At 43.8% G+C, this 25,003-nt stretch overlaps 1 non-coding gene across 1 annotated transcript; it reads right to left on the bottom strand.

The window, feature by feature from the left end:
* Positions 1–9,080: 9,080 nt before the first annotated feature.
* Trnat-ugu (transfer RNA threonine (anticodon UGU)) lies at positions 9,081–9,154 on the bottom strand. Its single transcript has one exon. It is a non-coding gene; the product is annotated as a tRNA-Thr (tRNA).
* Between the last annotated feature and the right edge of the window lie 15,849 nt (positions 9,155–25,003).

The following is a 25,003-nucleotide window of genomic DNA, read 5'->3' on the forward strand; positions in this document are numbered from 1 at the left end:
ACCATCTTTGTGTAGAATCCGTTGCCAGCGATGTGCAAGGCGTAGTATACCGTTAGCAGAGCCTGTTCCGTTGATGGTGCGTATAGAGCGGTCTATTGCCTGTCGAGTCTCTGTTTTGAAGCGAATGCCACGAACTGTTTCCTTCATCTTCGGAATCAAATCAAAGTCACAAGGACTTAAGTCCGGGCAGTATGGTGGATGGTACAGTACTTCCCAGTCCCATTGACCGAACAGAGGAGCCACAGCTTGCGCTGTATGCGCCCGCGCATCGTCGTGCAAAATGATGGGTGGGTTGCGCAGAAAGTGTCGCCGCTTCTTTCGCAAAGCTGATAGCAGATGATGCTCCAAAAACGAACAGTACTACTGTGAATTGACGGGAGGCACGTAATGCGTTAGGATAACACCATCACAGTCGTACACGACGTTCACCAAATTTTACTTCCCAATTCAGCACTAACGTTTTGAATTTTACTTTCCATTTCAGCACTAACGTTTTAAATTTTATTTTCCATTTCACTTCCCATTGCTTTTAGTATGCAAGGGTGTCCAACACACTGCATTATCTAAATCTTCTCTCCTATTGTGACGTTTTCTTCCTCTACTCTTAGGTGATCTTCTGCCTTTTCCCTTTCCATTTCTTGGTATTCAAGAAAGTCATCACCGCGTGCCCCTGATGTGCTGCGTCGTGACGATGTCACTGACGGCGATCTCCCACGATTCTTAGTTGTTCCGCGTTCACTTGGACTCCCTACATTATTTGTCCCGTATCTTTACGATTGTCTCAGTGTGTCTCTGGTCCTCATCTTCACTATCAGATTGCCCACCACCGGCTTGACTGTGCCTATCATCCTCAAAAAGTTCCCTTGGGTCGGTATTTTCCTCATACGTGCCTTGTACTGCAAACAAAGCTTACTCTTTCTCATCCCATAGGCTTTCTTGACTACCCCGTGTATCTGCCATTTCTAAATTATTACAACTAGTGATCTATTGTGCTACTAATCGCGCTTTCGCCTTAGTTATCATGGAGTCATCCCTGATAACATCTCTCTCTTAAAAGTACATACAATTTACACTACCCACATTTATCACATAACGGGCATGTAACATAAAATGTCTACAACAAACAAGCTAAATTAATGGCAACGTCGTGAACGAGCAGTGTCGTTACAATATAAATAAAATAAAACGACAAATGACGTAACATAAATATCAATAAATTGCCGCCAGCGGGCTGAGGCGCAACTTCTCTGAAAAGAAATACAATAATATACACAAATATTATTTTTAATGTTATCGCGTGACTTTACCACTGCAAAGCATACACGCAAGTTGGTGATCACTATTAATTTCCGAGGTTTCAAACCACTTTATGACTACTATCAGAAGACTCTAAGTAGGATCCTGGTAGGGTAAGCCATATCCAAGATGCTACTCCAGGCGGGTGTAAATTGAATGTGTGCAACGGAAAATACTGAATTCAAAAACGAAGATTTGGCCCTGTCTGACTACCCTCTGAAGCAGATCTTAGGGTCTCTTAATGGTGATATTATGTCCTCCTTCTTGCTCTTTAACATATAAATTACAACATAAACGTAAATGAATGAATAAGGGAACTAGTAACTACAAAATGATAAATGCTGTTTCTGCTTATACATGTATTGTAGATTAAAACCTCTTTATATATTACAATTGTTTATATATCAATGTCCAGTGGACATAAAGAGACACAAATGAATTTCCTAACTAATATTAGTGATCAGTTGCCCAAATCTGCCCCTTTTTATGGCTACTCGATCTAATACAAATAATACGAGATGACTGACATCTACGTACCAAACACTAGAAGACACTACTTTTCGAAGATGATCTACAGTGGTGTGCAACCTCAGAGGAAATAAACGTTATGTGACCACAACTGTTTAGCTTTGTAGCCCTAATAAGCCGAAGCAATTAGCAATGTCACCATATGTACTGCATCCGATGTGTTGGAGCGATGGTTCTCGTACACGACTGCGACGATGGAAGAACTCCAGCCACAAAATAAACTCTTTCAAACACTAGGACGGTCCCCTGACTAGTATAATCTAATACTGTCCTCTCCTTTCTGTGTTCTACAGACAAGAAATGCGTACTCCCAGCCATAAGGACGGAATTCAGATAACGTCTCTGCGTGAGTATAGACAGAAGAAGTGCTCTCAATCACTGAACACTGCGTACTCAACGACGACTCCCTACCCGGAGGCGAAGTCCAGAATCGTATAAGTTCGCAACAATATAGTGCCTAACCGTTCTAACTATAAAATCTCCTTAGAGCAGAGACAGCAAGTCAGTCTGTACCAACAAAAGCTGATACTAAGTGACCATCAAACACGGGCGCTCAAAACGGAAGACCTCTTTCTCTCCACCGCTGGCTTCCCAGCAAAGCTCCCCTCCCTCGTAACTGCAGAAGGCTCAAAATGGTTCAAATGGCTCTGAGCACTATGGGAATTAACATCTGAGGTCATCAGTCCCCTAGACTTAGAACTACTTAAACCTAACTAACCTAAGGACATCACACACATCCATGCCCTAGGCAGTACTCAAACCTGCGACCGTAGCAGTAGCGCGGTTGCGGACTGAAGCGCCTAGAACCGCTCGGCCACAACGACCGGCTGCAGAAAGTGATTCACATTATCTAAACAACGGAATATTCTCTCCCTCTACAGATTCTTCCGAACGCTGACCAACCATATTTTAGTCGTCCAGCGCGGAAAGTTTGTGAGGATATACCTATAGTCATACAATGGTACGCTTCTCAGAGTAAAAATCCCCGGAAACAAACCAGCCTGTGTGATTTACGAAGTGATATTTCCTTATTCCTCTCTTCTGCGTCCAAGATTTTTAGAGTTTCCGGTTATCCTTCCGGCCTAGCTAGAATACCGGCCAGCCGCCACTCTGTTGTGCTTCAGTACTCAGGTACCCTGACCGTCCGGCTAGGGCTACTTCGTCTGTTAAGCAGGACCAACACACCAACACACCTGTGTGGGCTTTTCCATCCAGGGCCTAGTTACGCCTGTCGTTTCATTTCCACTGGTGTTACAACCGCTGCTAGTATAGGCAACCATTCATTATGCCGTTTTGATAATAAACACACTCCATCACCTTTCATGCAATAAGCGTTAACAACTATTTACAAGGTGTACGTGACAATGTCAGTCTTCTTTGAATATTCATATATACATGTCCAGCCTATCAAATAATACCTAATTCCGGTTGTAAATCACGGCAAAGTATGTAGATGAGTGCTTGTAAGGTGCGAAAGAGAACTCGTCGCTCCCATTTTTTTCTTACACATTTACTTATGTTTCTTTCCCTATCACTAGTACCAGTACTACCGATAAACCTACGATTTAGTGCGTTATTTATGTACCAAATCATAGGTTTGATAAAGCGCAGCCGGCCGGAGTGGCCGAGCGGTTCTAGGCGCTACAGTCTGGAACCGCGCGACCGCTATGGTCGCAGGTTCGAATCCTGCCCCGGGCATGGATGTGTGTGATGTCCTTAGGTTAGTTAGGTTTAAGTAGTTCTAAGTTCTAGGGGACTGATGACCTCAGATGTTAAGTCCCATAGTGCTCAGAGCCATTTGAACCATTGATAGAGCGCAGCTCTAGCACAAACACATTTGGAAAAGTATCTCTTACCGATAAAACTGAACATTTATCAATAGGCAAGCAGTCTACTAACCAGTTGCAATTGCAGATATTCGAAGTAAGAATTTTGTTACATTTTTGTTTCTTAACGTCCACGTGGCAAAGAGCGAATTGTTTGTTATACAGTCATTAATAATGGCAAAAGACATCTTGTCACAATAGTACATTTGTAGTAGTTGATGTAGGTGAATATGGAAGCATTATCTATAGACGAGCATTTCACAGCAGCAATTTTGGTCTAACTTTGCAGCAAGAACACTCGATTTGCAATAACCAGTTCCATTATCAGGTAAAAGTGTAAAGTTCCTTTCTTGTCTGTTACAGATAACGTGTTCCCTCTTCGCGAAAATATAATGAGATCAGTCTCATTGGATCTGTTTCACAAACGAGCGAAAAATTCTGGTGTGGCCGAGTGGTTCTAGGCGCTTCAGTCTGGAACCGCGCGACCGCTACGGTCGCAGGTTCGAATCCTGCCTCGGGCATGGATGTGTGTGATGTTCTTAGGTTAGTTAGGTTTAAGTAGTTCTAAGTTCTAGGGGACTGATGACCTCAGATGTTAAGTGCCATAGTGCTCGAGTCATTTGAGCCATTTACATGTTACACAACATTACTCCGATTTGTGACGGCACATTCTCAAAACCTCAATGCGGCATTACCATAATAGCTGGCCCGTAAGCACCAAACCAAACCATAACAGAAAATCAAAAAAACAATTAATTACAGCTACAACAGCCATCTCAAATATTTAATAAAGCTCCCCTGTTTCACTACAGAAAAGCTATTGCATTCGATAAGCACTCATATGTATAAAATTTTATTTGCAACAATGTTCCAGATGACAATTTAGGTGCTTTATTCACGTCAATCGCTGAAGTAAAATGTTTCTGATAAGAATAGATTATATCAGATATCTTTTATGCTTTCGGATAGGTCTGAAACCTACAAACTCTCTGAAGTGATATATGTTATTATGTTGCGTCTCATTATCTACCAGACAGTGCGCACAGCATTTGACCCGAGAACGAGACCAACGACGCACCACTTGGACGTTCTGCAACGCGTCGCTTCGGGGCACCACTCGTGGGTGCAAAAGGACGTGTCGCCACCTCTGTGTGCGTTGTTCCATTTTTTAACACAGGGAGACGAAACAGCGCCACGTACCCGCCACACTCCGCCACATGTCCGCGCTACGTCACTGCTGCATACATTTGGCCTTACAGGGATTGGACAAATCTGTAAAGGCTCTGCGAGAAATGCATGCTTGAGCATAAATGCAGGTGTTAGCCAAGCATGCAAGTTGCACTGTATTTGACCAGAAACAACGCTTGTGCGCTGTCCTCAGTACGTTGCAACTGTCAGTCGTGGTCTCAACAGTGTTCTGTGTAGCTGTGAGTGCATTATGTCGGACCTAACTGAACTGGAACGTTGGCATATTGTTGGTGTATGTATGGTGAATGCTTCCGTAACCAAGATAGTCGAAGTGTTTGTGTTTCGAGAGGCACAATATTGTAGATTTATACCACACAGAGGCAAAACTGAAGAAACATCGTCAGCAAATTCACTACGCAGACGAAAGTGTGTGTTGAGTGAGCGTGACAGATGTCCATTCAAGAAGATTTTGGCGAAAAATAAGAACACGACAGGTTGAAAAGTCACGGCAGAACTGAATGACGCACTCACGAACACGGTCAGCACCAAAACAATACGAAGGGAGCTCCAGATGGACTGTGCGGCTGGTCCCGGCTGAGGTTCCAGTCCTCCCTCGGGCACGGGTGTGTGTGTTTGTCCTTAGGATAATTTAGGTTAAGTAGTGTGTAGGCTTAGGGACTGATGACCTTAGCAGTTAAGTCCCATAAGATTTGACACACATTTGAACATTTGGAGCTCCAGAAGCAGGGAATTTCAGGGAGAGCTGGAATTTCAAATCCACGCAAATGCCCGTAACAGAAAAAAGTGATTCGAAGCCATAAAGCCTGGACTATGGAGAAATGGAAAACTTCATTTGGTCAAGTGAGTATTTTTTACTCTATTTCTAGCTTGTGGCGGAGTTTAACCATCAAGAGTGAAATATGGCAGGGGTGATGTCTGGGTAGCCACACAGTGGTATTCCACGGGCCTCATTGGTACTCTGCAAGATTGCATTACTGGCAAGGATTATGTGACAATTTTGGCTGCACAAGTCCATTCCATGGTGCAATGTTCGTTCCCCACTGGTGATGCTGTCTTCCGAGATGGCAGGGCCCCTGTTCATACAGCTCGTATCGTCGAGAACTGGTTTTCTGGGCATGAACATGAATTGTCACAACTTTTCTGGCTACCTCAGTCACCGGATCTCCATATTATTTAGCCTTTGTGGTATTATTTGGACAGAAAGATGTGTGAACACTATCCATTTCCATCATCGTTACCTGAGTTGTCCACTATTTTCCAGATAGAATGGTTTCCATTCCGAGAAGACTAGAAGCTGTTTTGAATGTCAACGGTTTTCCTACATCGTATTAGGCGTGGTAATGTGTTGTGTTTGTAGTGTTTCCATATTTTTGTCCAAACCCTGCAGCTCTGCAGTTCAGTAGACTCGCAGACGCAATGCGTGAGGATATTGTTATAAATGGAAGGTCTATATCTTCAGATTACAGGGCGGTAGAAATTCCCTCTTGCCGCCCCCCCCCCCCCCCTCCCCACCACCATCACACATCATTGTTGCAGCTTCCCTTGATGCGGCAGCAGAGAAAGCTGCGCCGACAATGATGTGCCCAACGACCACACTGGACACAGGAGTGACACCATGACGTCTTTGCCGGGTGACTCGTTTCTGCGTACAGCATCACCATATACATATATGTGCATAGTGACTCCGAGAAGAACGGACGTTTCCAGACAGCATTCGTTATCTCGTATGGTACGCATATCGGGTAACTTGGACAGCAGGCGTTACGTTTCAGACACGTTAAGGCCGGTGCCTGTGTCCTATATTCGACAAGATAACACAAAATCGCGTATTTCCCGTGCTGTCCTGATCTGCCTCTATGCATATACTACACACTACAAAATAAAGTTTTGCATCACCTCGGTTCCGAGAGTTCCGGAACCTGTACAAAAAATTGGAATTGAGATCAACATAAACATCATTTCCGCCATTTTTATCGCTAATGAAAACCACACATTGCATGTTGTACCACCATACAGCGAGACCTTCAGAGGTGCTGGTCCAGATTGCTGTACACACCGGTACCTCTAATACCCAGTAGCACATACTCTTGCATTGATGCATGCCTGTATTCCTCGTGGCTTACTATCCACAAGTTCATCAAGGCACTGTTGGTCCAGGTTGTTCCCACTCGTCAACGGCGATTCGGCGTAGATCTCTCACAGTGGTAGGTGGGTCATGTCGTCCATAAACAGCCCTTTTCAATCTATCCCAGGAATGTTCGATAGGATTCATGTCTGGAGAACATACTGGTCACTCTACTCGAGCGATGTCGTTATCCAGAAGGAGGTCATTTACAAGATGTGCACGATGGGGGCGCGAACTGTCGTCAATGAAGACGAATGCCTCCCCAATATGCTGCCGATATGGTTGCAATATCGGTCGGAGGATGGTATTCGTATCGTACAGCCCTTACGGCGCCTTCCATGACCACCAGCGGCGTACGTCGGCCCCAAATAATGCCACCCCAGAACAGCAGGGAACCTCCACCTCTCTGCACTTGTTGGACAGTGTGTCTAACGCGTTCAGTTTGTCCGGGTTGCCACCAAACACGTCTCCAACGTTTGTCTGGTTCAAGGCAAATGCCACACTCATCGGTGAAGAGAACGTGATGCCAATCCTGAGCGGTCCATTCGGCATGTTGGGTCCATCTGTATCGCGCTGCATGGTGTCGTGGTTGCAATGATGGACCTAGCCATGAACATTGGGAGTGAAGGTAAGCATCATGCTGCCTATTGCGTACAGATTGAGTCGTAACACGACGTCCTGTGGCTGCACGAAAAGCGTTATTCAACATGATGGCGTTCCTGTTAGAGTTACTCCGAGCCATAATCCGTAGGTAGCGGCCATCCACTGCACTAGTAGCCCTTGAGCGGCCTAAGCGAGGCATTTCATCGACTGTTCCTGTCCCTCTGTGTGTCCGGACAACATCGCTTTCGTTCACTCCGAGATGCCTGGACACTTCTCTTGTTGAGAGCCCTTCCTGGCACAAAGTAATAATGCGGACGCGATCGAACCGCAGTATTGAGCGTCTAGGCATGGTTGAGCTACAGACAACACCTCCTTCCTGGTGGAATGATTGGAACTGCTCGTCTGTCGGACCCCCTCCGTGTAATAGGCGTTGCTCACGCATGGTTGTTTACATCTTTAGGCGGGTTTTGTGACATCTCTGAACAGTGAAAGGGACTGTGTCTGTGATACAATATCCACAATCAACGTCTGTCTTCAGGAGTTCTGGGAACTGGGGCGATGCAAAACTTTTTTTGATATGTGTATTTGACTGTTGCCCTCACCAGCATGTCCTCTAGATCTCTCACCCGTTGAAAATATTTGGTCTCGGTTTTCTGAAAGACTGGCACGCCATCACTTGTCAGCCACTACGGTCGGATGAATTCTGGCACAGAGTATGTCGTCCAAGCTCGTTCAAGCCCAACCAGCCGGCTTAGATCCATTGTTGTTGCCAGTGGTGTGCAGCTCTGTGTAGAGAATTTCTCTCCCTGTATACCCTAGATCACCTACAAGTTTAATCGTGTATTCTTCCTACTAAACAATATATCCACAACAACTAATATATCGTTGTTTGCTATCGTTCGTGGTGTTGCAATTTTAATGGCCAGCACTGTTTTTGAAAGCCCCGTATTTATTGGGTCGGGTTAAAACTCTACAAAAACTGAGTATGTTGACCGAAAGCAGCTGAGGACAGTCTCGCAAAAAGAGTCTTGAAAACCATCATTCCTGTAAAGTTTTCTGGTTCTGATTTTTTAATGCTATAAAATTAGTAGCCAGTTTAGGAACTGACATGTATTATAGATACAAATGTTGTCTGCTAGACGTGTTTGGATGAAATTTGGACTGTAAATGGCTTATACCCTGAATTAACACACAGCTTACCTTGTACATAACTACCTGTGAAAGGAGTGGAGGTGCATGTCAGAAAGTATTGTAGCCCACTACGCGCGAACCCACTACGTGCGAATACCCATACTTTATTAATCTAGTATTTGCGAATGAGAGCACATTCTGTGTTGCAACAAACTTCACAGATGATATCAAAACTTTATCAAACTTCCTCTTGCTGACAACCCCCATGAAGTGAAAGGAAAAAAGTTTATATTACAGTGAAATGAACACCCTTCGCTGCTTACAGGCGTTGACATACGTCAACGGGGACAGATGAAAATGTGTGCCTCGACCGGGACTCGAACCCGGGATCTCCTGCTTACATGGCAGACGCTCTACCCATCTGAGCCACCGAGGACACAGAGGAGAGCGCAACTGCAGGGATTTATCTCTGTCACGCCTCCCGCGAAACCCACATTCTCAACGTATTGTCCCGCTTTGCGACTAGCACTAACTAACGGCAAATTACCAAACTACACTGTGGCGGTATACATGAAAAGAAAACTTTCAGGGTTTCTCTTCAAAATGACATATGTATGATATCTGTACAATGTTTGGTTCTTGTGAAATAAATAATTCAAAGTGTTCCCAGACTTTATGTACTCCCCGTATCTGAGATGTGCATACGTGGGCCAAGCTGGGGTAGGACACTCACCTAAAACCCTGGAAAAATTTCAACCAAATTTGATTCACATATTAGTTATGATCCTCTACACCCTTCATCTCCTTTCCCAAGGTTGCTTCCATCAACTCCCCCTCCTGGATGATGCCCTCTCTCCCTCCATTTATCCCTCCTATCAATTCTGATCCTCACCTCCCCCTCCTTTCCTCTCTTCTTTCCCCAAGCTCCATCTTCCCCCCCTTCCATACTGTTTTTCCCCGCCTACCCTCTCTCTGCCTCCCTTCTCTCCCCCAAGTCTTTTGCGTTTCCTTCCTCTGTCTTTCCCCATTCCCTCTCGCGTCTGCCCTGCCCCCCCCCCCCCCTTCTGAGTCCTCTCCCTTCGTCGGTTCCCCCCCACCTTTAGTTTGTCCTCTCCTCCCCCTTTTTTCCCCCTCATCTGTCAATCTGTCCAGGTCCCCCCCCATCTGCCCTTGCCTGTGGTGTGTCATCTTCGTGCCGCCTTTTTAGTGCAGTGTTTCCAGTCATTGTTAAGTATTGTGCGTCTTTTCCGAAGTGTTGCAAACGGACATCCTACTGTCGCAGGGTGTGATTTTTATATCTCTTGCGAACAGAAACCAGACTGTCGCCGTGTTTTTTAACTGTCTGTCTACTATTTTCCCTGTTTGCTTCCTGTGTATTTTATTATCATAGCCCACCATTTGTTTTATGTTTTGACTTTCCACATTTTTCCGCCATTTTACAATTTACGTTACTGTTTTATCTCCAGCTTTTATTGTTTCTTATATTCTTGTGTTTAAAAAATTTGTAGGCTGAAGAGCAGCGTACTAAGCTGTTGGCAGCCCGCCCCCTTCAGGGGGAATCGAAATCCTATAAAGGAAAAAAAATTACATATGATCTGGAAACAAATGAGAATCACCAGTCTCATGTTGGTGTGTGGGTGATAACGTGGAGAGAGATGGGGGTGGAGGGGGAGAGGAGGAGATGGACAGACCGAGAAGGAGAAGGAGGAGACAGTAATAGACAGCAGAAGGTGGAGATACGTAGAGAGGTGGGGAGGAGAAGATGGACAGAGAAAGAGGGAAGAATAAATGGGCAGACAAAGGGAAGAGGATGGGATGGGATGGAGAACGAGAAGGGAGAGGAGGAGATGGACGGAAAAGGAAGGTGGCTGAGGTGGACAGATAGAGGAGGGACAAGGAGGTGGACAGCGAGATGGGGAAAAATGAGATTGGCAGAGAGAGAGGGGGGGGGAGGGAAAGGTGGACAGAGGCAGGGGGAAGAGGAGTTGGATGGAGAGAGTGTGGAGGAGGAACTGAACAAAGAGTGGAGCGAGGTGGAGAACGACAGTAAGTGGAGCGTTGGAGAAGGTGAACAGAGAAAGAATGGTTCAAATGGCTTCTGAGGTCATCAGTCCCCTAGAACTTAGAACTACTTAAACCTAACTAACCTAAGGACACCACACACATCCATGCCCGAGGCAGGATTCGAACTTGCGACCGTAGCGGTCGCGCGGTTCCAGACTAAAGCACCTAGAACCGTTCGTTCACCACATCCGGCCAGAGAGAGAAGATAGAGGAGACGGACTAATAGAAGAGTGGCCTAAATACACGCCCTGGTGTTTTTATTTTTTTTAATAACTGATTAACTGTGTATAACACAGCGGAACGGAGCTATTAGGTCAATGAAACAAGTAAGTAACAACCCTATGTATTACAAAAGGGCTATTGGCGTACATCGTGGAAAAAAGAAATAGGATAGGTAGAAAAATGGGCACATGTCAACCGTAAAATGTTAGCGTTGAGACGAGACTCGTATATTTTTGAGAAGGTAGCCGCTGGCCGCGACCGCGGAACGCGGGGTGCCGGATTATTTCCAACAGCGGCAGCGTCCCCAGCGACCACTGAAACGTAATGTGGCCACTGTTAACATCACCGAGATGTAATCGATAATTGGCCGGTCGCCAGAATTGCGTCAGGCTTGGCGAGGCCGACAAACAGGTACACGCGCAACACGGCCGCTGCTTAACACCAAAGCTCATTCTGGGACAGCCCAGAGCCACTGCGGCCCTCGGCGCTTCGATCCAAGACTTGACGCGCCGCGGAGCTATCTTGGGGTCCTACGCTTCAGCACGCGCTCTATTAGCTAGTAATGGCCGACACAGTACACCACTCCAACAGTAGTATGACAATGACATACAGTGATTTCGTAACGTTCAAGATTATTGTGTATTTGAGGTCAACAAAGTCTTCAGACGAGCCACTCGTGCTCCTAAGACATTTTCGAGTCTGCGTACCGAAAAAGGGTCATGAAAAAGCAGTCTTCTTCAGATTAATTAAATGCATCTTTCTCATGTTACGCACTAAACAGGGTGATTAATTTCTTAAATTACTACGTTTATTAAAGAAAGAAAGGTAAAGGAATGGAACTGAAATAAATCAGACGATACTAAGGAAATTAGACTAGTAAATGAAACAATGGCTCAAATGGCTCTGAGTACTATGGGACTTAACATCTATGGTCATCAGTCCCCTAGAACTTAGAACTACTTAAACCTAACTTACCTAAGGACATCACACAACACTCAGTCATCACGAGCGTAAATGAGACGCTAAAAATAAAGTTGACTTCAATAATTTGAACAGCAAAATATGTGACGATGGCTGAAGTAGAAAAAAAAGGAACACTGGAAATAGTAAAAAACATTAGAGAAACTTCTTGACTTCGAATATGAATTTAAGTTTTAGGAACTGTTTACTCGTATAAGTCTTATTCAAGGGCGCCCATAGTTTATAGTGGCGAGGAGGGGGGGGGGGGCGGGATGCAAGACAATATTTTGGAAGTCAAATGGCGACTTGTAAGTAGCCACTAAAAATATACAGTTCCTATCCTATTGCCGGCCGGAGTGGCCGAGCGGTTCTAGACGCTACAGTCTGGAACCGCGCGACCACTACGGTCGCAGGTTCGAATCCTGCCTCGGGCATGGATGTGTGTGATGTCCTTAGGTTAGTTAGGTTTTAGTAGTTCTAAGTTCTACAGGACTGATGGCCTCAGAAGTTAAGTCCCATAGTACTCAGAGCCATTTGAACCATTTTTCATGTCCTATTAAATACGTGAGCAATAACAACTTTTCAGTCATTTTCTTGATAGAGAAACATCTCTCCACGCTATATCTTTTCATGGGGTTGATGGGGGGGGGGGGGCGGCCGACCCCTTGCCTCTGGGATGGGTGCTCTTCGTCTTATTAGCTTCATTACCGTTTACAGCAACGGTTACCTCATTACTTTCATTGATACATTCCTTCATACGTGTTCCTTCATTCGATTGTACACTTTCAAAGAATTTGTACTGTTTCTCAGAATTTATACTCTTTCACAAAGGGATAAAACAGATCGAGAGCAGATATTCCTGCCCGTAAAATTTTACCAAAAAGGGTGATGGAATTCGTGATGTTTCTACCGAGTTATGTATTAATTAGAAATACTTTAGTTCGTTCAACCAGCTGTCAACTTTACTCATTACTCAAACTACCGACACATGTAAGAAAATTCCAGTAAAAAAAGAACTACAGAAAAGAGTAATAAAAGTCTGTTGCATGGTGGTGTTCTACAACACAGGTTGAATACAATTACAGAGCAACACTCTTTCCTTTTTACAACATGAAAGCCCATACCGAAATTCTAACAACACCGTGGTAGTCTTCCAAAAGACTGCCTGAATGGAGACTCAGAAGAATTAACACCCACTAGTCTTCTGTTTGAAAATGGTTCAAATGGCTCTGAGCACTATGGGACTCAACATCTTAGGTCATAAGTCCCCTAGAACTTAGAACTACTTAAACCTAACTAACCTAAGGACATCACACACACCCATGCCCGAGGCAGGATTCGAACCTGCGACCGTAGCAGTCTTCTGTTTGATTTCAGTAATTACGTATATAAATACACCTCTCACTCTCCCCCCTTGAATAGTGGTGGTACGACTGGCATAACCTTTCACTTAAATTCTGTATGTGTATATCCATACTACTACACTCCTGGAAATGGAAAAAGAACACATTGACACCGGTGTGTCAGACCCACCATACTTGCTCCGGACACTGCGAGAGGGCTGTACAAGCAATGATCACACGCACGGCACAGCAGACACACCAGGAACCGCGGTGTTGGCCGTCGAATGGCGCTAGCTGCGCAGCATTTGTGCACCGCCGCCGTCAGTGTCAGCCAGTTTGCCGTGGCATACGGAGCTCCATCGCAGTCTTTAACACTGGTAGCATGCCGCGACAGCGTGGACGTGAACCGTATGTGCAGTTGACGGACTTTGAGCGAGGGCGTATAGTGGGCATGCGGGAGGCCGGGTGGACGTACCGCCGAATTGCTCAACACGTGGGGCGTGAGGTCTCCACAGTACATCGATGTTGTCGCCAGTGGTCGGCGGAAGGTGCACGTGCCCGTCGACCTGGGACCGGACCGCAGCGACGCACGGATGCACGCCAAGACCGTAGGATCCTACGCAGTGCCGTAGGGGACCGCACCGCCACTTCCCAGCAAATTAGGGACACTGTTGCTCCTGGGGTATCGGCGAGGACCATTCGCAACCGTCTCCATGAAGCTGGGCTACGGTCCCGCACACCGTTAGGCCGTCTTCCGCTCACGCCCCAACATCGTGCAGCCCGCCTCCAGTGGTGTCGCGACAGGCGTGAATGGAGGGACGAATGGAGACGTGTCGTCTTCAGCGATGAGAGTCGCTTCTGCCTTGGTGCCAATGATGGTCGTATGCGTGTTTGGCGCCGTGCAGGTGAGCGCCACAATCAGGACTGCATACGACCGAGGCACACAGGGCCAACACCCAGCATCATGGTGTGGGGAGCGATCTCCTACACTGGCCGTACACCACAGGTGATCGTCGAGGGGACACTGAATAGTGCACGGTACATCCAAACCGTCATCGAACCCATCGTTCTACCATTCCTAGACCGGCAAGGGAACTTGCTGTTCCAACAGGACAATGCACGTCCGCATGTATCCCGTGCCACCCAACGTGCTCTAGAAGGTGTAAGTCAACTACCCTGGCCAGCAAGATCTCCGGATCTGTCCCCCATTGAGCATGTTTGGGACTGGATGAAGCGTCGTCTCACGCGGTCTGCACGTCCAGCACGAACGCTGGTCCAACTGAGGCGCCAGGTGGAAATGGCATGGCAAGCCGTTCCACAGGACTACATCCAGCATCTCTACGATCGTCTCCATGGGAGAATAGCAGCCTGCATTGCTGCGAAAGGTGGATATACACTGTACTAGTGCCGACATTGTGCATGCTCTGTTGCCTGTGTCTATGTGCCTGTGGTTCTGTCAGTGTGATCATGTGATGTATCTGACCCCAGGAATGTGTCAATAAAGTTTCCCCTTCCTGGGACAATGAATTCACGGTGTTCTTATTTCAATTTCCAGGAGTGTATATTAAGACAAGAAGCTGTTTAGCGTTGTTTCCAAAAATTTCGGAAGATTGTTGACTGATTTAATTCAAATTTGTACACTGTACTCCAATAAACATTTTGACGGACTTACGCTATACATTTTTTTTTATATGATAATGTACAGATTTTCTGTTAAAACCTACTGTGAGAAAAAAAGATGCTGTGCTGTGAAAATATGCTTTTTTTCTTTATTGCAGTCTTTTTAATTGCCGTAGCAGGCCACTAAAACCGTTACACAAATTGTTTCTCCTATTATATATTCTTTCTCCTTGCAAATAATTTTAAACAAAAATTATATACACAACAATGTGCTGGTTTATTTTCTTCCTCGCAGTGGGTTTCAACAGAAAACAGGAAAATGGTATTTATGGCTTATCGCCTTAAGATTAGGGTACTGTTACGGAATCTGAATCACCCAAAACTTTGTCATTCTGCCTGTTAGCAGAGTAAAACTATGCGAAATTCTATAACTGAAGCTGAAATCCTCATACGTCCAGCAGCTGGACAGGTCTCTCTGGTACATCATACACAAATAATCCCAACCAATTTTGCCATTGATCTTAAGCGATTTCACCAGTCAAGGTTTCGTTTCTAATAGGCGCATGGTCAGAGAGAGGGGACAAATGAGATGGACAGAGAGAAAGGAAGCGAGGAAACAGACACAGAGGGGGCAAGGAGGAGCTGGGTAGAAAAAGAGGGAGAGGGAGATGGGAAGGGGAAGGGGTACGAGATGCTCAGAGAGAGGCCATAATGGGATTAGGACGTATATCCAATTTCTCTTACATGTTTAGCAATTGCGAAGCCTTGCTGGGTGCGCCAGTTTTCCTATAAATTCAGCTCCGTGCATCATTCGAAAAAAAATTTTCAGTACAAAGTTTTAAGTTTTACTGGTAGAACACGAATATCCACTTAAAATAAGGGTTTTTATTTTAAAATTTGATATGCCCTTTGTTTCACCGAAAATACTCGAAATAACCTCATCTAGTGTAAAGTGAATAGTGTAATCTCTTTCGTTTTTCATTTGAAAGGCGCTAAACGGCGAGGTTATCAGCGAGTGTAATCTTATAAGTCCTACAACTCTTTCGAATGTGCTCTTTACTTGTTGGATCCATAGTTCTCGAGATATTTTGATATGTCGACTTAAATGAGCATTCCGTACATTTATCTATCAAGGTGGCGTAGTGTTAAAGACGCGGTAGTTTTTGTTCATGTTCGCTTTCAGAATCTATACTACGTGTCTGACAATAATTATTTGCAATGATACACATTGCTTTTTCAAACACTTTCGAAAGCTGGTAGAAAGAAAACTCACATGTCATTGCCTACACCAAGTGTTTCTCTATTTCTGTACTGATAAGTATTCAGATGTAACTGGAAGCTATCTGGAAAAGAAAATTCACAGATGACTGAGATCAGCGCACTGGTCCTCACACTCCAACTTGATATTTTATCATACCCATAGACGTTTCGGGAGGACGACGGTTCAAACCCGGGTCCGGTCATCCTGATTTAGGTTTCCCATGATTTCCCCAAATCGCTTCAGGCAAAGGCCGGGATCGTTCCTTTGAAAGGGCACGGCCGACTTACCCGTACTTCCCTGTTCCGATGAGACCGAAGACCTCGCTGCTTGGTCCCTTTCCCCAAATCAAGCAACAAACCAACCATAGAACTCCTTACTCTTCTACATACGGGCGTGTCCGGAAAGTAAGTACCGATTTGTTCTACCGCCACCGCAGCATTGTGTCTCAGTTCCGCGCATTTGCACTTGTCTCTCTGGTTCATTGTCTTCCCATTGACGCTATTAAAGCCAGATTGTGTTGTGTTTACATTTGTTAGTGATCGTTAAAAAGGTCTAAGACACTCTGAGCCTGCCGATTGAGGTGCGTTCTTAAAAAGGTTTTTAAACGTAAAAAATACTAATACAGCTGAAATTCATTGTCAACTTGTAGAGATTTATGGTGAAATAATGACTAATGAAATGGTGAGAAAGTAGTTGAGACAGTTCAATGATGGATGGAGCGCTATTCATAATGAAGCACGGAGTGGCCTTCTGTTGTCACTTACGGTTTCGTTGAGAAAGTGAATGACAGAATTCGTGAAAATCGACGGTTTACAATAAGAATGCTTTGTGATGAGTTTCCCCAAATTTCAAAAACGGTTTTGGATCAGATTGTCACAAATCGCTTAAATTTTCGCAAATTGTTTTCTCATTGGACTCCCAAAATACTTACGAATGTCCACAAAACGATGTGACTTGGCCGTGCTTTGACATTTCTTACCCGATACAGTGATGTGGAAGATGAATTCTTGAACTGAACTGTGACTTGTGGTGAAACTTCGGTTTGTCATGTCAGTCCAGAATCGAAACAACTGTCGATGGAATGTATACACTCACGATTCCCCAAAAGACAAAAACTCAAAACAACAGTGTCAGCACAAAAAATCATGTGCACTCTGTTCTACGACAGACAGGGTATTCTGCCTGTTGAGTTCCTTCCCAGAGGTGAAACCGTCAATGGGTTACAACGTTGTGAAACAGTGAGAAAATTTCGACGCACGATTCGAAACATAGGCGTGGAATGCTCTGTGTTGCTTCATGACACCGCTCGTCTGCATTCTTCTGCTGTCACTCAAAACCTTATTCACCAATTCGGTTGGGAGCAATTCGATCACCCACCGTACAGCTCCCACCTGGCATCTTCTGGCTACCACTTGTACTTGAACCTGAAGCATAATTTTGGAGGAAGGTGCTTTGACAGCGATGACGACGCAAAAAATAGTGTTCATCAGTGGCTACCTTCACTGGCGTTATCTTTCTATGAAGACGGCATAGAAAAGTTGGTTTCCCGCTATGACAAATTTCTGGACAATGGTGGCAATTACGTAGAAAATTAATTTAAGAAATGCTCTTTCTTGTAGGGATAAACTTTGGTTTGAAAAAAAATGCCTATTATAATAAGTGATTCATTTTCCTCCTTATTTGCTTCCCGTAGCAGCCTGTTTTTTTATGATACCAGGTTTCAAAAAGTTTTAGAGCTCCAGTCTCAGAACAGATTGGAGTTCGGCAGCAGCAGCGCATCGTTTGCACACAGATTGTATACATCGTTTAGTTTAGTGGTATTCTCACGTGCTTCTGAATGGAAGTGAACAGTAGCTGTTTATTTAGATGTATTTAGTAGTGCTGTTTATCTTTTTGTAAGAGTTGCCATGTTTTTTGGTCGTTAGTGTTAAATGAGTTCAATTTCTTGGGCTGGTGTTACATTACCTGTGGTACAGACAAGAACTGATTAAAGATGGATAGGGACTGCGTCTGTTGTTTACGGTTGTATGGAGAATTGGCCACTGTCTGTAAACAGCTGGAAACTGTGTTGGCCACGGTTGACAGGCTGCAATTGAGTCGGAGCACCTGAGTCAATTGCTTTGCAACATCTGGAGCCCATAGCGTTGTCTGAGGTCCCTGATGCTGCTGCGCCTTCCGATTTGCACGACCCGGCCGGTCGACACTAATCCTATGGAGATTGGCGAACAGTGGCGGGAACGTGAATCTCCGGGCGGAATGCGAAAGTGGGTACCGGCTACACGGCAGTCGCCTTACGTCTTAAAAGTGCGCTGGAAGTATTCCCTATTGTTGAAAGTACAACTGAGGCAGCACGGGACGCCTCGTCTGTTGGATTATGGCCATCCTTCTTGAGAGGTCTGGACAAGCGCAGACGGTGATATCGCTTGTCATTGGGAGGTCAAGTCCTAGGCGGGTGATGGAGCTACTCAGGAAAATTACGGACAGGTCGAGAAAGATGGCCATCATCTACTCTATTTGCCTACCGTGGGGCCTCGTCTGCGATGTGGAGGAGGCTCTGCCGGCAGCAGTTCAGCGTACTGAGTGCACCCCGATGCTAATCGTTGTTCATCTAGGCATGAATGACGCCTGCCGCCTGGGTTCAAAGGCCATCCGCGAGTCAAGCAGGGGCTAGCTGGCTGGTTTTTCAAGGAGTTCCTTGTGGGGTGGGGGAGTGGCTATGTACGTAAGAAACAGTATTCCATTTGAGTACGTAGACGTATGACGACACTGCATTGAACAAATATTTAAATGTTGTACAGGGGCAGTTGAATTTAGTGAAACTAAACTTCTAATTTTTGTTGTTTATAGGCCCCCTAACCCTGACTTCAGAGCATCTCTGTTCAAGCTAGAGAGGGTTCTTGATTCACTTAATAGGAAGTACTAGAAATTAGTTGTATGTGGTGACTTCAGTATACATTTTTTATACGATTGTGCAAGAAAAAGGATGTTGGTAGGTCTCATAAATTCATATGATCTAATGCAGACAGTGCTTTTTCCAACTAGGGTGCAAGGCAACAGTAGCACACCCATTGACAATATTTTTATTCATTCTTCGTTACTAGATGGGCATTCTGTTAGTAAAAGGAAGAATGGCCTTTCAGATCATGATGCACAACTTTTAGCGCTAAAAGGCTTTAGTACTCAAACAAATGTCACATTTAATTACAAACTATGTAGGAAAGTTAATCCAACAGCAATAGAGAGTTTTTTAAACCTTTTCAAGGAACAAGAGTGACAGGATATTTATAGCGCCGATAACATAGATGATAAATATAATGCTTTCCTTAACACATTTCTCATGCTCTTTGAGAGTTACTTTCCATTAGAACGTTCTAAACGCGGCACTAGCAGTAATAGGCAGCCAGGTTGGCTGACTAGTGGGATAAGGATATCACGTAGAACAAAGTGGGAATTATATCAAAACGTTAAAAGCAGTCACAATCAAGCTGCAGTAGCCCATTACAAACAGTACTGTAAGGTGCTTAAAATGTTATTAGGAAAGTAAAGAGTATGTGGTACGCAAATAGAATGGCTAATTCAGAGAATAAAATTAGAGCCATATGGGCAGTGGTGAAGGAAGTGTCTGGTCGGCAGCACAAGGTCGTCGATATGAAGTCAGTTCGCAGTAAAAATATTTCTGTTACTGGTAAATCAGATATATGTACAATATTTAACAATCACTTTCTGAGCATTGCTGGTGAATTAAATAAAAAATTACTTTCTACAGGGAATCATATAATATTCTTGGCAAATGCCTTTCCGAGATTTGTATCTGAAATACTCCTCTATGATACAGACAAGATGGAGATTGAGTCAATAATTAAATCACTGAAGACTAAGGACTCTCATGGTTATGATGGAGTGCCTAGCAGAATATTAAAGTAACTTTCTGCACATGTTAGTCCTGTATTTGGCCATATTTGTAATTTTTCCCTTAGGAATAGTCAGTTTCCTGAGCGTTTAAAGTACTCAGTAGTAAAGCCGCTTTATAAAAAGGGAGAAAGGGATTATGTAGATAATTTTAGTCTTATTTCTATGCCATCAGTGTTTGCTAAAGTTATTGAAAAGGCTGTGTATGTAAGGATAATTGATCATTTTGTATCACACGATTTGCTACCAAATGTACATTTCGGCTTTAGAAGTCGTTTAACAACTGAAAATGCTATATTCTCTTTTCTCTGTCAGGTACTGGATGGGTTAAACAAAAGGTTTCGAACATTAGGCGCATTTTTTGATTTAACTAAGGCGTTTGGTTGTGTTGATCACAAAATATTGCTCCAGAAGTTGGTCCTTTACTGAATACGGTGAATAACTCACAACTGGTTCACCTCTTACTTTAACAACAGACAGCAAAAAAGTCATTATTCACAGTGTTGAGAACGCCTGTGATGTGGGGTCTGAGTGGGGTACGGTCAAATGGGGAGTGACCCAGGTATCAGTGTTGGGGCCACTCCTGTTCCTTATTTATATAAATGACATCCCCTCCAGTATTAGGGGTAACTCTAAAATATTTCTGTTTGCTAATTGTACTAGCTTGGTAGTACCTTTACTACCAAGCTACCAAGCTGTTGTGTGCAACATTGGCTTGGTTTCAAATAGCGCAGTACATGACCTAAGTTCATGGCTTGTGGGAAATAAATTAACGATAAATCACAACAAGATTCAGTTTTTGCAGTTTCCAACACACAATCCAACAAAACCCGATGTTTTAATTTCACAGAATGGGCATGTGATTAGTGAAACTGAACAGTTCACATTTCTAGGTGTTCAGATAGATAGTAAACTGTCGTGGAAAGATCACTTTCAGGATCTTGTTCAATTGCTGCCATTTTCACTATTCGGGCAGTATCTGAAGTAAGTGATCGTTCGACATGAAAATTAGTCTACTTTGTTTATTTTCATTCGCGTATGTCGTATGGTATTATATTTTGCGGTAACTCTTCCCATTCTGAAAAGAAAATTTTTGGCTCAGAAACGGGCGGTTCGGCCAATAAGTGGTGTAAGTTCGTGAACCTCTTGCCGACTCCTGTTCACTAGTCTGGGTATTTTGACATTGGCCTCTCAATACATACATTCTTTACTGTCGTTTCTTGTTAACAGTTTAAGCTTATTCCCAAGAATAAGCAGCTTTCACTCAGTTAATACTGGGCAGAAATCCAACCTGCATTTGGATCGGACTTCCTTAACTCTTGTGCAGATGTGAGCAGTTTACTGCTGCATCCATTTTCAATAAGCTACCACAAGAATTCAAAAATCTTAGCAGTAATCCAAGCGCTTTCAAGTCGAAAGTGAAGAGTTTCCTCGTGGGTCACTTCTATGATGTTCAGGAGTTCCCTGGAAAATTAAGCTGATTCCTATGTTATATTGTTGATTGCGTTTACTTAAACTTATAGCTTGACTTTTTTGGGTTCATAAAAATTTTATTTTTGTCTGTTATTACTTTTATGTTGCAATTTCATGTACTGACACGTTCCATGACCTTGGAGGTTTGCTCCTCAATTTTTTCCTACGAAACTTGACGTGTAAATAAATAAATAATTATCGGCAAACTACTTCATGGCTCAAAGTGGCCACCCAAGGTATTGTTAACTTTTATAACACTGGGAGGAGGAGTATGCTCATAGAATTTTAATCAGCCGTATGAACTAAAATGTAAGTAAATACAATCGTAAGGCAAGAAAATCGTTTAAATGTGCACTTGATTTATATACAGCGAACCTCCAGAAAGACGGTGAAAGCATAAACGTTGAAAAAAGTAAATTCAGTGTACAACAGGATGAGCCTGCTGTCAGCCTGTTACCGGACCTCAGACATGCTTGCTGACATTCTATTCTCAGTACTTACTAACTTATATTGTTATACCTGGGTTGCAATACCAAGTGTCACCTTGTGGCCTACTTAGTGGCGGATAAATGAGGGGCGGGTGGGGGGGGGGGGGGGGCGTCGACCCGCACTGCCACCCACCCACGCCGCCCTCGCCAGTCAGCTCGCATGCTATTCGTTCGTTTCTTTCGTCAGTCGACTCGACTGAATAAAGTGTGAAGATTAGTCAAGAGTGAGAGTGATCAGTTGATTCTGAAGTATTAATAATAGTAATTCATTGTAATTTCTCAGTAAAAATACTGTTACGAGATTCATAACAATATTTTTACTAATAACGTAACAATAATTTCCCATTCCTAACTCGTAATACGAGTTAGGTATGGGAAACTACTGATGCTTGTATCTGCGGTAATAGTGACTTTCGAGAAGATTCCTGAAAACGCATTATACTATATAGGCCCTCTATCGAATGCACTAGAAAGGAACGGAATCGACAGTAAAAGTTCCACACATATAATTTGTCCGATGACGTCATCATTGGAAACTCGCTCTTATATTATACGTCGCAAGGCACGTATTGGCTTGTCGCTTCCACAGTAGGTATTTGTTCACACTCCATAAAACTCTGGAAGCGAACATTCTGGCAGCGAATGTTCTCGGAACAACCGAGCCACATATATAAGGGGAGCAGAGTCGCTGCCAGGCAGTCAGTTTGAAAGCTATAATCGTCGCAATAACTTGGAAGTGATAAAAAGTGAGCAATTGCGATTATTGGCTATTACCACGGACTTCAGTCAGTGTTGTATTTAGTGATATTAGAAATACGTGGTGTGTGTTTTAGTGCTAAGTGTACTAGTGTTGCATTTTTCAGTGCGAATAAAGTGTTTATTCAAGAATAATGGGCATCTAATTTACCTACGTCGTAACAATATAATAAAATGGATCGTTATGTAATAATAAAAAGACAAGTAGAAACATCTGAAGATTCCGGTCACCATTCAGCCGCAAAAACATCACCAGATGTACAGGCAGAGCTCAGCACTTCGTCGAAACTTCCACAACAAAGCTCATCGACTGATTCCTTTAATCCCACGGATATTGGCAATTATTTGGATATATTAGCGTCAGGAAATGTTAAAAATGATATAAAACACAAGCTTCTCACAGCTCCAAGGAAACCTGAAAAAGGTTTTATCTTTCCTACTTCCGAGCACAACAAGAGGGAACGAGTTGAACCCAGACAAGTGCACGATAATCACTTTGAACAGTATCCATGGCTGGTGTCCTCACAAGTTTAAAAGGGGCTTCTTTGCATTAACTGTTCAATTTTTGTGAATAATAAAATGGTTGGAGGAAAGAAATCCGTTATCGCCAAGAAACTTTGCCAAACTTACTGGTAAAGATGGTGACATTGAGACCCACTCTCAGTTCAAGTACCACGCTGAAGCGTCAGTAAATGCAAAATTATTTTTGGCGACACGAGACAACCGCGAACTTGAGGTCATAAATCAGTTGTGAAAACAGAGAATGGAAAGCATTAGGGGAAACAGAGACCGTCTTGTACCTATAATAAAAACAATCATATTTCACGGAAAGCAAAATATTCCCCTGCGGGGGCATAGAGATGATGGAAGTCTATTAGAAAACTAAAATGGTCGTAAAAGTATAGTGAGTAACAAGGGAAACTTTAGAGGTCTTCTAAGATTTGGAGACTTGCAACTAAAACATCACCTTGAGACCACTAAAGCGAACGCCACTTACATAAGTAAAAAAAACTTGTAACGAACTTATTTCATGCTGTCAAACAGTGATGTTATCGAGAATACTAGAGGAAATCAAACCTTCTCGTTATTACAGCGTAATCTTCGATGAGGCTACGGACATAGCGCACTACGTCCAACTGAGTTTAGCTGCTAGCTAAGTTGATGGTGACGGCAAATATCACGAAAGATTTTTGGGTTTCGTTGACATCCATAAATACATTGATTGCAGTGGAAACATTGACGATGAAACTCGCGGGAGTCAAGATGAAAAGCGTAGTATTACTGGTGAAGTATTAGGTACCGATACTACGAGTTTCAGGAGAATGGATAGCCTTTCTCTGTGACTGGAGAACTGTGTGGGTATAGGCTGTGATGATTGCTCAGTTAATATGTCAGAATTTAAAAGAGCTGTGGCTACAATAAGAAAGAAAGCTATCAACGCGCAAGAAGCACCGTGTCGAAGTCATCAGCTCCACTTCGCTGTCTCTCGCAGTTGCAAAGTTACAAGTGTCAGAAACTTACTTAGTATTATTAAAGAAGTAGTATCGTTCTTTACAGCGTCTGGCAAGCGGTTCGCAACATGGAAGAGACACCTAAACATTCGCTGGTCTCACATTGTCAAATGAGACGGGCTGAGCGACATGACGCTGTTATTCAATTCGCAGCTGATCTCGGAAGAGTTTGCAAAGTTCTTAAACAAATACAGTGTTGGAGGGTTAGAACAACGGCTGCCAAAGCCAATATTCTCCTTCGAGCTCTCTCTAATTGCGAGTTTATTATCACTCTGTTTACACCGAGTGACATTATGAGCATAACATATCCAGTCAGCAAAATCTTGCAAGACCCTAGCTTGGACGTCACGATGGCAAAAGAAAAGTTAGATTCGACGCTCAAGGTGTACGACGGCATGAGAGCTAATGCTGATAGCCACTTTGCTCGTATTGTTGGAGAGGCGAAGGCGATTATGGAAGAGTTAGACGTGGAGATGAGTGTTCCTCGTCTTACAGGCAGACAAAGACACAGGGAAAACTGCGGTCATAATGTTGATGCTATGACATATTGGAAAAGAACTGTTTCTTTTCCAACACTGGACCATGTTACGACTGACACGAGAGTTCTTTTTGCTGAAGAAAATATTTATCTTTTAAAATTCAACATACTTTTGCCCTCACAACTATTGAAACATGACG

The sequence above is a fragment of the Schistocerca cancellata genome, chromosome 4 (genome assembly GCF_023864275.1).
Source record: "Schistocerca cancellata isolate TAMUIC-IGC-003103 chromosome 4, iqSchCanc2.1, whole genome shotgun sequence".
In the NCBI taxonomy this organism is placed as follows: Eukaryota; Metazoa; Arthropoda; class Insecta; order Orthoptera; family Acrididae; genus Schistocerca; species Schistocerca cancellata.